This window comes from Taudactylus pleione, unplaced genomic scaffold, assembly GCF_031769625.1.
Source record: "Taudactylus pleione unplaced genomic scaffold, aTauple2 ptg000018l, whole genome shotgun sequence".
Classification (NCBI taxonomy): Eukaryota; Metazoa; Chordata; class Amphibia; order Anura; family Myobatrachidae; genus Taudactylus; species Taudactylus pleione.
The window spans coordinates 19,446,894-19,456,751 of NW_028284420.1; positions in this window are offsets into that span (position 1 = coordinate 19,446,894).

The window sequence follows — 9,858 nt, forward strand, 5'->3', positions numbered from 1 at the left end:
GGTTCCCCCATAATTTAGGAACCAGCACCTGGCTGCAGGGCCAGTGCTGATTTTAAATATAGGGGGGAAAAAATTGAGTAGGGGTCCCCCTATATTTAAAACCAGCACCGGACCCAAACCGACCAGGGTGTAATGCCACAGCAAGGCGACCCTATTACCGGGTCTCCATGGCCAAAGCATTCTCACCCCAAGGTGGTCAGGCCAAGCTGAGGATCTCAGTGGAGGTGGGGACCCCCCCAAAAAGGGTTCTCCCTCTCCGAAAACCCCAGGTTTGGTCTGAAGCCCGGGGCTCTTCCCCGCACCCCTGGGCTGTGGGTACGGGGGTAATAAAGTGTAAAATAGTATTAAACTATTGTATTTTACAGTGGAACTACAGGTGCCAGCATGTCTGCCCTTTTGCACTTGTGGAACTACAAGTGCCAGCAGGCAGCCGGCACCCATACCCCCACTGTAAAATAAATAGTTAAAAAAAGACAGAACACACACACCGTATATAGTAGAGTTCTAGTACATACCTATCTCACTCACACATGCTTACCTACTGCCAGTTCATGTCCACTTGTCCCCGTAGATCCTGTTTGGAGTACCTGAAAAAAGATCTTATACTCACCTCCATCCTCGCGCTAGTCTCCGTAGCATCTAGAGGTCTTGGCAAAAAAAAAAAAACAGCACCCGATCCATATACTTACTGTAACGGTGTATGTGTGTGACCACACCGCTACCCGGCTCCTGAATGATCAGAGTGAACTGTCAGGAGCCGCCAGCCAATCAGCGGCCGCTAACTGTAGAGCGGCTGCTGATCAGCTCTGGCTCCTGACAGTTCCCACGTGGGCAAGTCAGTTAAGCTGCCCACACACATAGCGATATTTTACCCGATCTGGCCGATTCCGACGCATTGGAACGACAGATCGTGTAAAATATGGCCAAATTATGAGGAAATCGTGAGTCCCCACTCACGATCACGATGCGATGCACGTCCCCGCAGGTCGCACATCGCATCTTCAGATCTGCCGTGCTGTAGGGCAGATCTGACAATGTCAAGTCAGGATGCACTGGAGTAGTTAGGAGGCACAATAGATTGTGTGTCACATTGGCAGCATTTTCAGACCAAATCGTGTGCAGGACTGCCAGGGAGCTCCCAGGGAGAGTTCAGGGGGAAATCGTACATATCGTGTGATTGAGATCACATCGCTATGTGTGTGGGCACCTTAAGTCAGGAGCCGGAGCCAATCAGCGGCCACTCTACAGTTAGCGGCCGGTGATTGGCTGCTGGCTCCTGACAGTAAGTACTGGGCTTGGGGGCGGGTTAGGGTTAGGCACTAGGGGAGAGGGTTAGGGTTAGGCACTAGGTTTAGGCACCAGGTAGGGAGAGACGGAAGGTTAGGATACTGACCGACAATTGTCAGTATTCTAACCCTGTCGGGATGCTGGTATTGGGATTCTGGGCCTGATTCACTACGGATCATAATATTGTGTACGCACGCAATTCAACTGCGATAGCAAGCTAATCCATTGCAATGCAATGCAAACTCAGCACAACATGAGGACGCCCACTTTACCTTACACACATCCATAATGTTTAAATTAGCGAAACCATAGGTACAATCAAGTACCATTGCAGCCTCACGCACACTTGCACAAGCCCTGACCTTAGAAATTGCTAACAACCATGCACATTATGAGACCTCACACTGTATATGGCATCGCAGTGGCTAATTTAAGCATGCCCCTGCAATGGCGTGCGAATGCACTGGCACACCTGCGTTTCCACGACCACCCCCCGTCATCACCCACAAACGGTGCTTCCTGTCCATCACTCAGCAAAGGGTCTGCGTAGCCACTGCGATCGCAGTCCTGATCGCAATAGTTAGTTCACGCACGCGCATTGCGATGCATGCGCATAATGCAACAATCGCCCAATTGCATGCATTTTAACAACTGCGATCCTTGCTGAATCGGGCCCTCTGATCGCCGGCATCCCGTACCCAACCCGTTTTAGATGAGTGTCTTACACTTTTTTTTAATAGTAGGATATTCGTCGTTATATAAAATATTAAAATAATCTTTTAAATCCTATAGTTGCTTTGCACATTTGGATAGTCTGTTTTAGATCTGATACTTCATATGTCATGCATATGCCTTATCACAGGAAATTCTGATTTGCCAAGCAAAATATTATACACCTTAGTATTATTTTTTGTATATTTTCTTGATATTTTATTAAGTAACTGTTTAGCCATGGCTAGGTTACAATTGTGTTTGTATATTAGTAATTGGGTTTAGTTTCTTTAGGTGGGGTATTGGATTAGATTGCTTTTGTTTGCTTTGTTTTTCATTTTTTGTTTGTCAAATCTAACATTTGTCCAATAAAAACATTTATAAGTGTAAAACTATCCTAGCAATATAATTGAAAGTACATTTAGTTGTTAGGTTCTTTGTAATATATGGACATCAAAATGAGAAACACAAAGGATAGAGTGTAATTTTGTTAAAAGATGCAAATCACCAAAAACATTGTTAGAAAAACACAATTTTCAAACACAAGTTGCCGCAAGTTGCATTTCTTCAGTGATCAGAATGCAAATTGCCGGATGTAATAAGGGTTGAGTTCACAAGTCGCCATCATACACAGCAGTAGACATCGCCTAACAATAGAGGTGTTTCTGGTCAGTGAGATAGCTGCTGCTAGAGGGAAGAATTACAGCAATCTGTCGTGTCCTATTGAGTTTAAAAGAAAAAAGTAACATTTGTTACATCTCAACACTCCAGGTTCCTCCATGTAGTCACTTGTTTTTTCAGGTCTCTAGGAAAAGTATAAAAATCTGGATACAAGCATTCTTTCATTAAAGCTCAACTGTGTGCTATCTCAGAGTTAGAAAATACTTTTTAGAGAAAACTTTGACCCTTTTCCCTGGAAAATGGCATGGGCAAAAATATGTGACCCATAACCTAATAATTTGTTGCAAAACCTTTAGAGGCAATCACTGCAATCAAGTGATTTTCTGTAGCACTCAATATGACTTCTGCACCTGTCAACGGGTAGTTTGGCCCACTCTTCCTGACCATACTGTTCCAGGTGTCTCAGGTTTGATGGGTGCCTTCTCTAAACTGCTTGTTTCAGCTCTTTCCTTAGATGTTCAATAGGATTCAGATTAGGGTTCATAGAAGCAGTGGTGTCACAAGGGGGGGGGGGGTGCGGGTTGCACCCAGGTGTCACATGCCGAGGGGTGACACCAAAGTGCCGACTCACTCCGGTCAGTGATGGAGCCAGCACTGCACACAGGCTAGTCCCCGGGGACACTCCTCATATCCAGAGTGACTACAATGGGGGTTTGGGCCGCGAGGTCAAGCCCCCTTTTTACCGCTGCGCGCACTACTATCCTCTCCGGGGCCCGTCTCGGGTGTCACCAGGGTAAGTCACGCCATGTCATTGAAGGCCACTTCAGAGTATTCCATTGTTTTGTTGCTATCCATTATTGGTTGCTTTTAAGCCGTGTGTTTTGGATCATTATCCTGTTGGAGGACCCCTGGCCCATGACCTGCGACTGAGCTTTCTGACACTGGGCAGCACATCTTACTCCAGAATGCCTCGGAAATCCTAAGTTTATTGTACCTTGCACAGAATCAAGGCACCCCATGCCAAACACAGTATACCAGCCCCAAAATAAAATAGAACCTCCTTCCTATTTCACAGTAGGTGTGGTGTATTTTTATTTGAAAGCTTCATTTGTGAACATAAAGCTGAACTGACTTACCAAAAAGACACAGTTTTGACTAATCTGTCCAAAGCACATTCTCCCAGAAGCATTGTGACTTGTCAATATGCATTTTAGCAAATTCCATACTGGCTTTTTATGTAGTGCAGGTCTCCTGGGTCTTCTTCCTTGGAGCCCACTGTCGCTCAAAAAGCAACGGATGGTGCGATCAGACACTGATGTACATTGACCTTGGAGTTCAGCTCTTTGGAAGTTTTCCCTTCCTTTTTCTACCATTCTCACTATCCTTCTGTTTAACCTGAGTTTGATTTTCTGCTTGTGGCCGCTCCAGGGAGGTTAGCTACAGTCCCATGGATTTTAAACTTAATAATATTAGCATTATAGACTTTACCTTTAATATGCTTGTCTATAACTTTATTTCTGATCTACTCAGACAATTGTTTCCTTATCTTTCTCTGGCCCATGCTTAGGCACACAATGATACCAAACAGGAGAGTGACTACTTTTCTTAATTTAAATAGGCTGAATGACTGATTATAAGATTGAAGATGTGTGATACTAATTCAGGAAAGTAATTATTGCTATAATCCGGTTATTTATGTTCTTTTCTAAGGGGATGTAGTCGGCATCCTGGCGGTCAGGATGACGGAGGTCAGAATCCCAGCGCCAGAATCCAGAAAACAGTCTGAATGCCGGCTCCAGAATTCCAACCGCTGACATTCCAGGGGTGAGTATTAGGGTTAGGCAATAGGGGGAGAGTTGGGTTAAGGATTAGGCACTCGGGGAAGGGTTAGGCTGCAGGAGGAGAGGGTTAAACTGCGGGGGTGGGGGGAGGATTAGGGTTAGGCTGCGGAGGTGGGGGGAGGATTAGGCTGAGGGAGGGGAGGTTTAGGGTTAGGCTGCAGGAAAGGTGGGTTAGGGGAAAGGTTAGGGTAAGTATCCTTACAAAATTCTGCCGGGATTCTGACCGTCGGCATCCTGGCTGCCGGGATCCCGTACCCAACCCCTAAGGGGTAGCAACAAATCTGTCCAGGATTTTTAGAATATCATTGGTGAATAAGCAATAATGTATCTCTTTTCACAGTTTCATTGCTTAATTGTATGACATAACAGATGCAAGCAGGTATACATGAGACAATAGCTTTTAATTTCATCACTTTTCAGGAGGAATGAAGCACGTTTCAATAAGTTGTAAGGGTAGCCACAAATTTGTCCACATCTGTAAAACCTCACAGGTCTTTCCTTCCTGTGTATGTACAGTGATATCATGGGCGTATCGATAATGGGTGCAGGGTGTGCGGGGCACACGGGTCCCCGGGTCCAGGGGGGCCCACACCGCATACCCTACCCATAGGTAATTATATTTATCTCTCCGCCGAATCCGGCCTGGCGCTGTAGAGCAGCAAACACTCACTGGGGAAATGGCCGCATGCGCAGAAAAGGTGTCCCCAGGAAAGTAGGCGCGGCGCCACTTTCCCAGAGACCCTGCATGCGCTGTAGATTCTGGCATGAATACAAACCTCATAGGTCTCTTCTTCATGTATAGAGATATATTCATCCCACAGGTCTCTTCATCATGTGTAGAGATATACAAACCTCAAGTCTCTTCTTCATGTATACAGAGATATATACATCTCACAGGTCTCTTCATCATGTGTACAGATATACAAACCTCACGTCTCTTCTTCAGGTTTCTTCTTCATGTGTACAGAGATATACAAACCTCACGTCTCTTCTTCATGTCTACAGATATATACATCTCACAGGTCTCTTTTTCATATATACAGAGATATATACATCTCACAGGTCTTTTATTCATGGGTACAGAGATATATACATCTCACATGTCTCTTCTTCTTGTGTACAGAGATATACAAACCTCACAGGTCTCTTCTTCATGTGTACAGAGATATATTCATCTCACAGGTCTCTTCTTCAATCATATACCGACACCAGAAGACTGAAGGAGGGAAATCCCGAAAGGGGGGGTGGGGTAAGTACCCTATCCTCCTCCTACCCTACCCCTTTCTTAGTGGTGCCTAACACTAACCTCCTACCGTTAGTGCCTAACTCTACCCCCCCCCCTCCCCCTAACCTCCCAGGGAGTGCCTAACCCTAACCTCCCGGGGGTGGGGGTGGTTAAGCCTAAGTCCCCCCAGGGGTCCCTAAACCTAACCCTCCCCCACCGTGGATAGAAGCTAAGACACCCGACTTACCTTCGTTCGGTATGCCGGGTGTTGGGATTTTGTAGTGGGGCTAATAATAGGCATTGGGATTTCGATGCCTATCTTTAGTCCCATGTCGGGATGTAAGTGTCGGGATATCGGCGGGCGGGATAGCGCCTGTTAGTATCCAGAATGCATCCCCTCTTCTCCATGTATACAAATATTTATACATCTCACAGGTCTTTTATTCATGTGTACAGAGATATACAAACCTCACAGGTCTCTTCTTCATGTGTATAGATATATACATCTCACAGGTCTTTTATTCATGTATACAGAGATATATAGATCTCACAGGTCTCACCTTCATGTGCGCAGATATATACATCTCACAGGTCTCTCCTTCATATGTACAGAGATATACAAACCTCACAGGTCTCTTCTTCATGTGTACAGAGATATATACATCTCACAGGTCTTTTATTCATGTATACAGAGATATATAGATCTCACAGGTCTCACCTTCATGTGTACAGAGATATATACATCTCACAGGTCTCTTCTTCATTTGTTCAGAGATATATACATCTCACAGGTCTTTTATTCATGTATACATAGATATATAGATCTCACCTTCATGTGCACAGAGATATATACATCTCACAGGTCTTTTATTCATGTGTACAGAGATATACAAACCTCACAGGTCTCTCCTTCATGTGTACAGAGATATACAAACCTCACAGGTCTCTCCTTCATGTGTTCAGAGATATATACATCTCACAGGTCTCACCTTCATGTGTACAGAGATATATAGATCTCACAGGTCTCTCCTTCATGTGTACAGAGATATATACATCTCACAGGTCTCACCTTCATGTGTACAGAGATATATACATCTCACAGGTCTTTTATTCATGTATACAGAGATATATAGATCTCACAGGTCTCACCTTCATGTGTACAGAGATATACAAACCTCACAGGTCTCTCCTTCATGTGTACAGATATATAGATCTCTTTTATTCATGTGTACAGATATATAGATCTCACAGGTCTCGCCTTCATGTGTACAGAGAAATATACATCTCACAGGTCTTTTATTCATGTGTACAAAGATATATAAACCTCAAAGGTCTCTTCTTCATTATACAAAGATATATCAATCTTACAGGTCTCTTCATGTGTACAGAGATATATAAAATGTCACGTCTTTTCTTTTCATGTGCACAGAGATTATTTAATGTACTGTACAGAGAGTACTCTTTCATGAATGCGAAGATTCATGAATAGAACAGTTATATAAAATAAGAATAATAAGTTATGACTTTGTCAATGTATTGACTATATTTTCAGGTCAATTTAAAAGAAACTTAATATAAAAAAAAAGTACTGTATAAATTCTTTCAAAAACCATGAATTTCTTGATGATTCCAAACTCTTGCATATAAGAATAGATTTACCCTACAGATATCTTTTACATATAGAAATCTTGTAGATTTAAAAACGTGTTCAATCGTGTTTTAAGTTATGTCCCGACCCCCCTTGTGGAGACATATGATAATACAATAGAAAGAAAACATAAGACAAAGGCTATGACTTGCAGGCAGAGGGCGCTGTTCTATCAGACAGAGAAGATTATTTTCCGAACACTACTGTGTTGTTTCTCTGGTTACAAAAACAGCACAATGACCTTGAGAAATGTAAAGGAGGCGGCAAATATTTACTGGCCTCTCCTCTCAGGGTGCTGCTGTCTAGCAAACATTGCCGTAGATGACTGCAGACAAGGGAGATAACACAAGGAAGGGAGAAGGGAAGAGGATGCAAATCTCATTCCACTTCTAGATGAAGTCATATCACATGTTGAGTTGTTATAGTACTAAACCTACAATACATACTGATTTATAGAGCAACAGCCTCTTGTTAGGCCTCATACATACGGATATTGAAAAACACGCCTGCTATAAAACTAGATAGAAAAAGGTGCTGTGTACCCAATTTTAACATTGTATTTAATGTCCATTCTGATATTCGGCCAATATATTGTATAGAACAATACTGCTCATGTATTCTGCAAGCAATATCAACATTGCCACGCAGAGAATGCTTTGTCAGCGGGTACGTGCTTGTATTATTTTATGCATCCCCAGCATCGGAGAGCATTTACCAAGCTTTGTTTGCACGTTGTACATGCTTCATTTTAACACTCCTGCATAAGGAAGTCTTACTTCCAAAGACAATGCTCCCTTGTTAGAATCCTTTTACTACGCAGCCCTTACTTCCCCTCTCACTTATTCCTAGTATAAATATGCATTAATGCAGTTTCCCAGACTTCGCCATTACAGTCTAAGTTTAAGTTTTAGGGGTCTATTTTTCAAAAACAGCCTGTGACATGGAAGTTGGGAGCTGATTGGCTGGTACCTTATCACTTTTCACTCTGTCTCCTGATTAGTAAATAGACCCCTAAAGGATACCATGCTTGAGCCCAGAGATGGTTTAATCTAATTGACTGAGGTACTAATTAAGTCACCTCTGTTCAAGCATGGATATCCTTAAAACCTGGACTATAATGGCAGAGTTTCGGAAACTCTGTATTAATGGATGCAAAAATTTCCCCTCATTTTACATTATCTCTCAATGTCCATAATCCATCAACATTACTATGAATAGCGCCCTAACCAGGATTTTAGATGAGTTTAGCCGTTTTACACAGCTAAACCCGATATAATTGGGCATGAAGACCGTGATAACTAATGGGCATCCACAACAAGTGAATTGCAACACTAGGAGTCCATTAAATATTGCCGCCTACATAACAATTGAATCTCCCCCATATGGTGCATACACACGGTCAGATTTTTCCTTCAGATCTGAACGATAACGATATCTGAAGGAAAATCTGACATATCTGACATGCCTGAACGATGGACGATGTGCGTTCCCGTTTGTCAGATAACGATATCTGACATCTGATGTGTTTGCAGTCAGACTTGGACGATTCCATTCATTTTAATGCAGTCAAAAATCGGTCAATCGTTCAAAACTTTGGTAAAATCATTCAATCGTTCAGCTGACAAATCTGACCGTGTGTATGGTCCAATAGAGTCAAGAGCTCTGTCTCCCCCTATTGCTGGTGAGGCTCTAGGGATTTGGGAGGTTTTATTCATATCTGGTGGACCTGCCCAAATTTTTTTATATTTTGGGAACTGATTTAGGCCTTTTTGAGCAGTATTAAATTCCCCAATAATAAACCGTGGTCCTTCCTTTTGGGTCTTCCCTTTGACTCTTCAGACAAATATGCAGATAAATCCTTGCTGCGGCTAGATGTCTAATTACCTCTCCCCGCCTTACAGTCATAAATAAAATATGGCACATGGCTGCAATGGGAATATGATGGCTTACCTCAATTCCAAACCTCACCAATTCCTTCAGATTTGGGGTGCATGGTACTCCTTCGCCGTACTCATCGCTCCTACCAAGGACTTCCAGACCTTTTGTTGTTCTCTATTATTCTTATTTCAGTATTTCTTTACATTTTTTTTGTATCATAATTTGGGGCAACTTCCTCCACTGAGTACCAATTAGGTCTTCTGGCTATGGAGAGTGTTTACCATTATTTGATGTTGTTCCAGTTTTATATGATCATTGATTTGAAATATGTAACACTGTTTCAAAGCTTCTAATATGTCTTCCGATGCTTTTTGTTTCCGTTATCCCTCTCTTGTCACTGTGCTGGCCTGCACTCTTATTATATGTTGTTTTTCTTTTTTTCTTTGAAACAAATAAAATATAAAACATATAAAAAGAAAAAAAAACACCTTTCACCTACCCCCCAGGCTCATACTTGTGTATATAGGTCGTGCTATTTTATAAGTCTATGAACAGTTTCAATTACCAGGAAACAGTACAATCATACAGCACCACCTACAGATTGTGTACCGATACTGCACCCCCAGTCATTAAAACTCAGCATTATA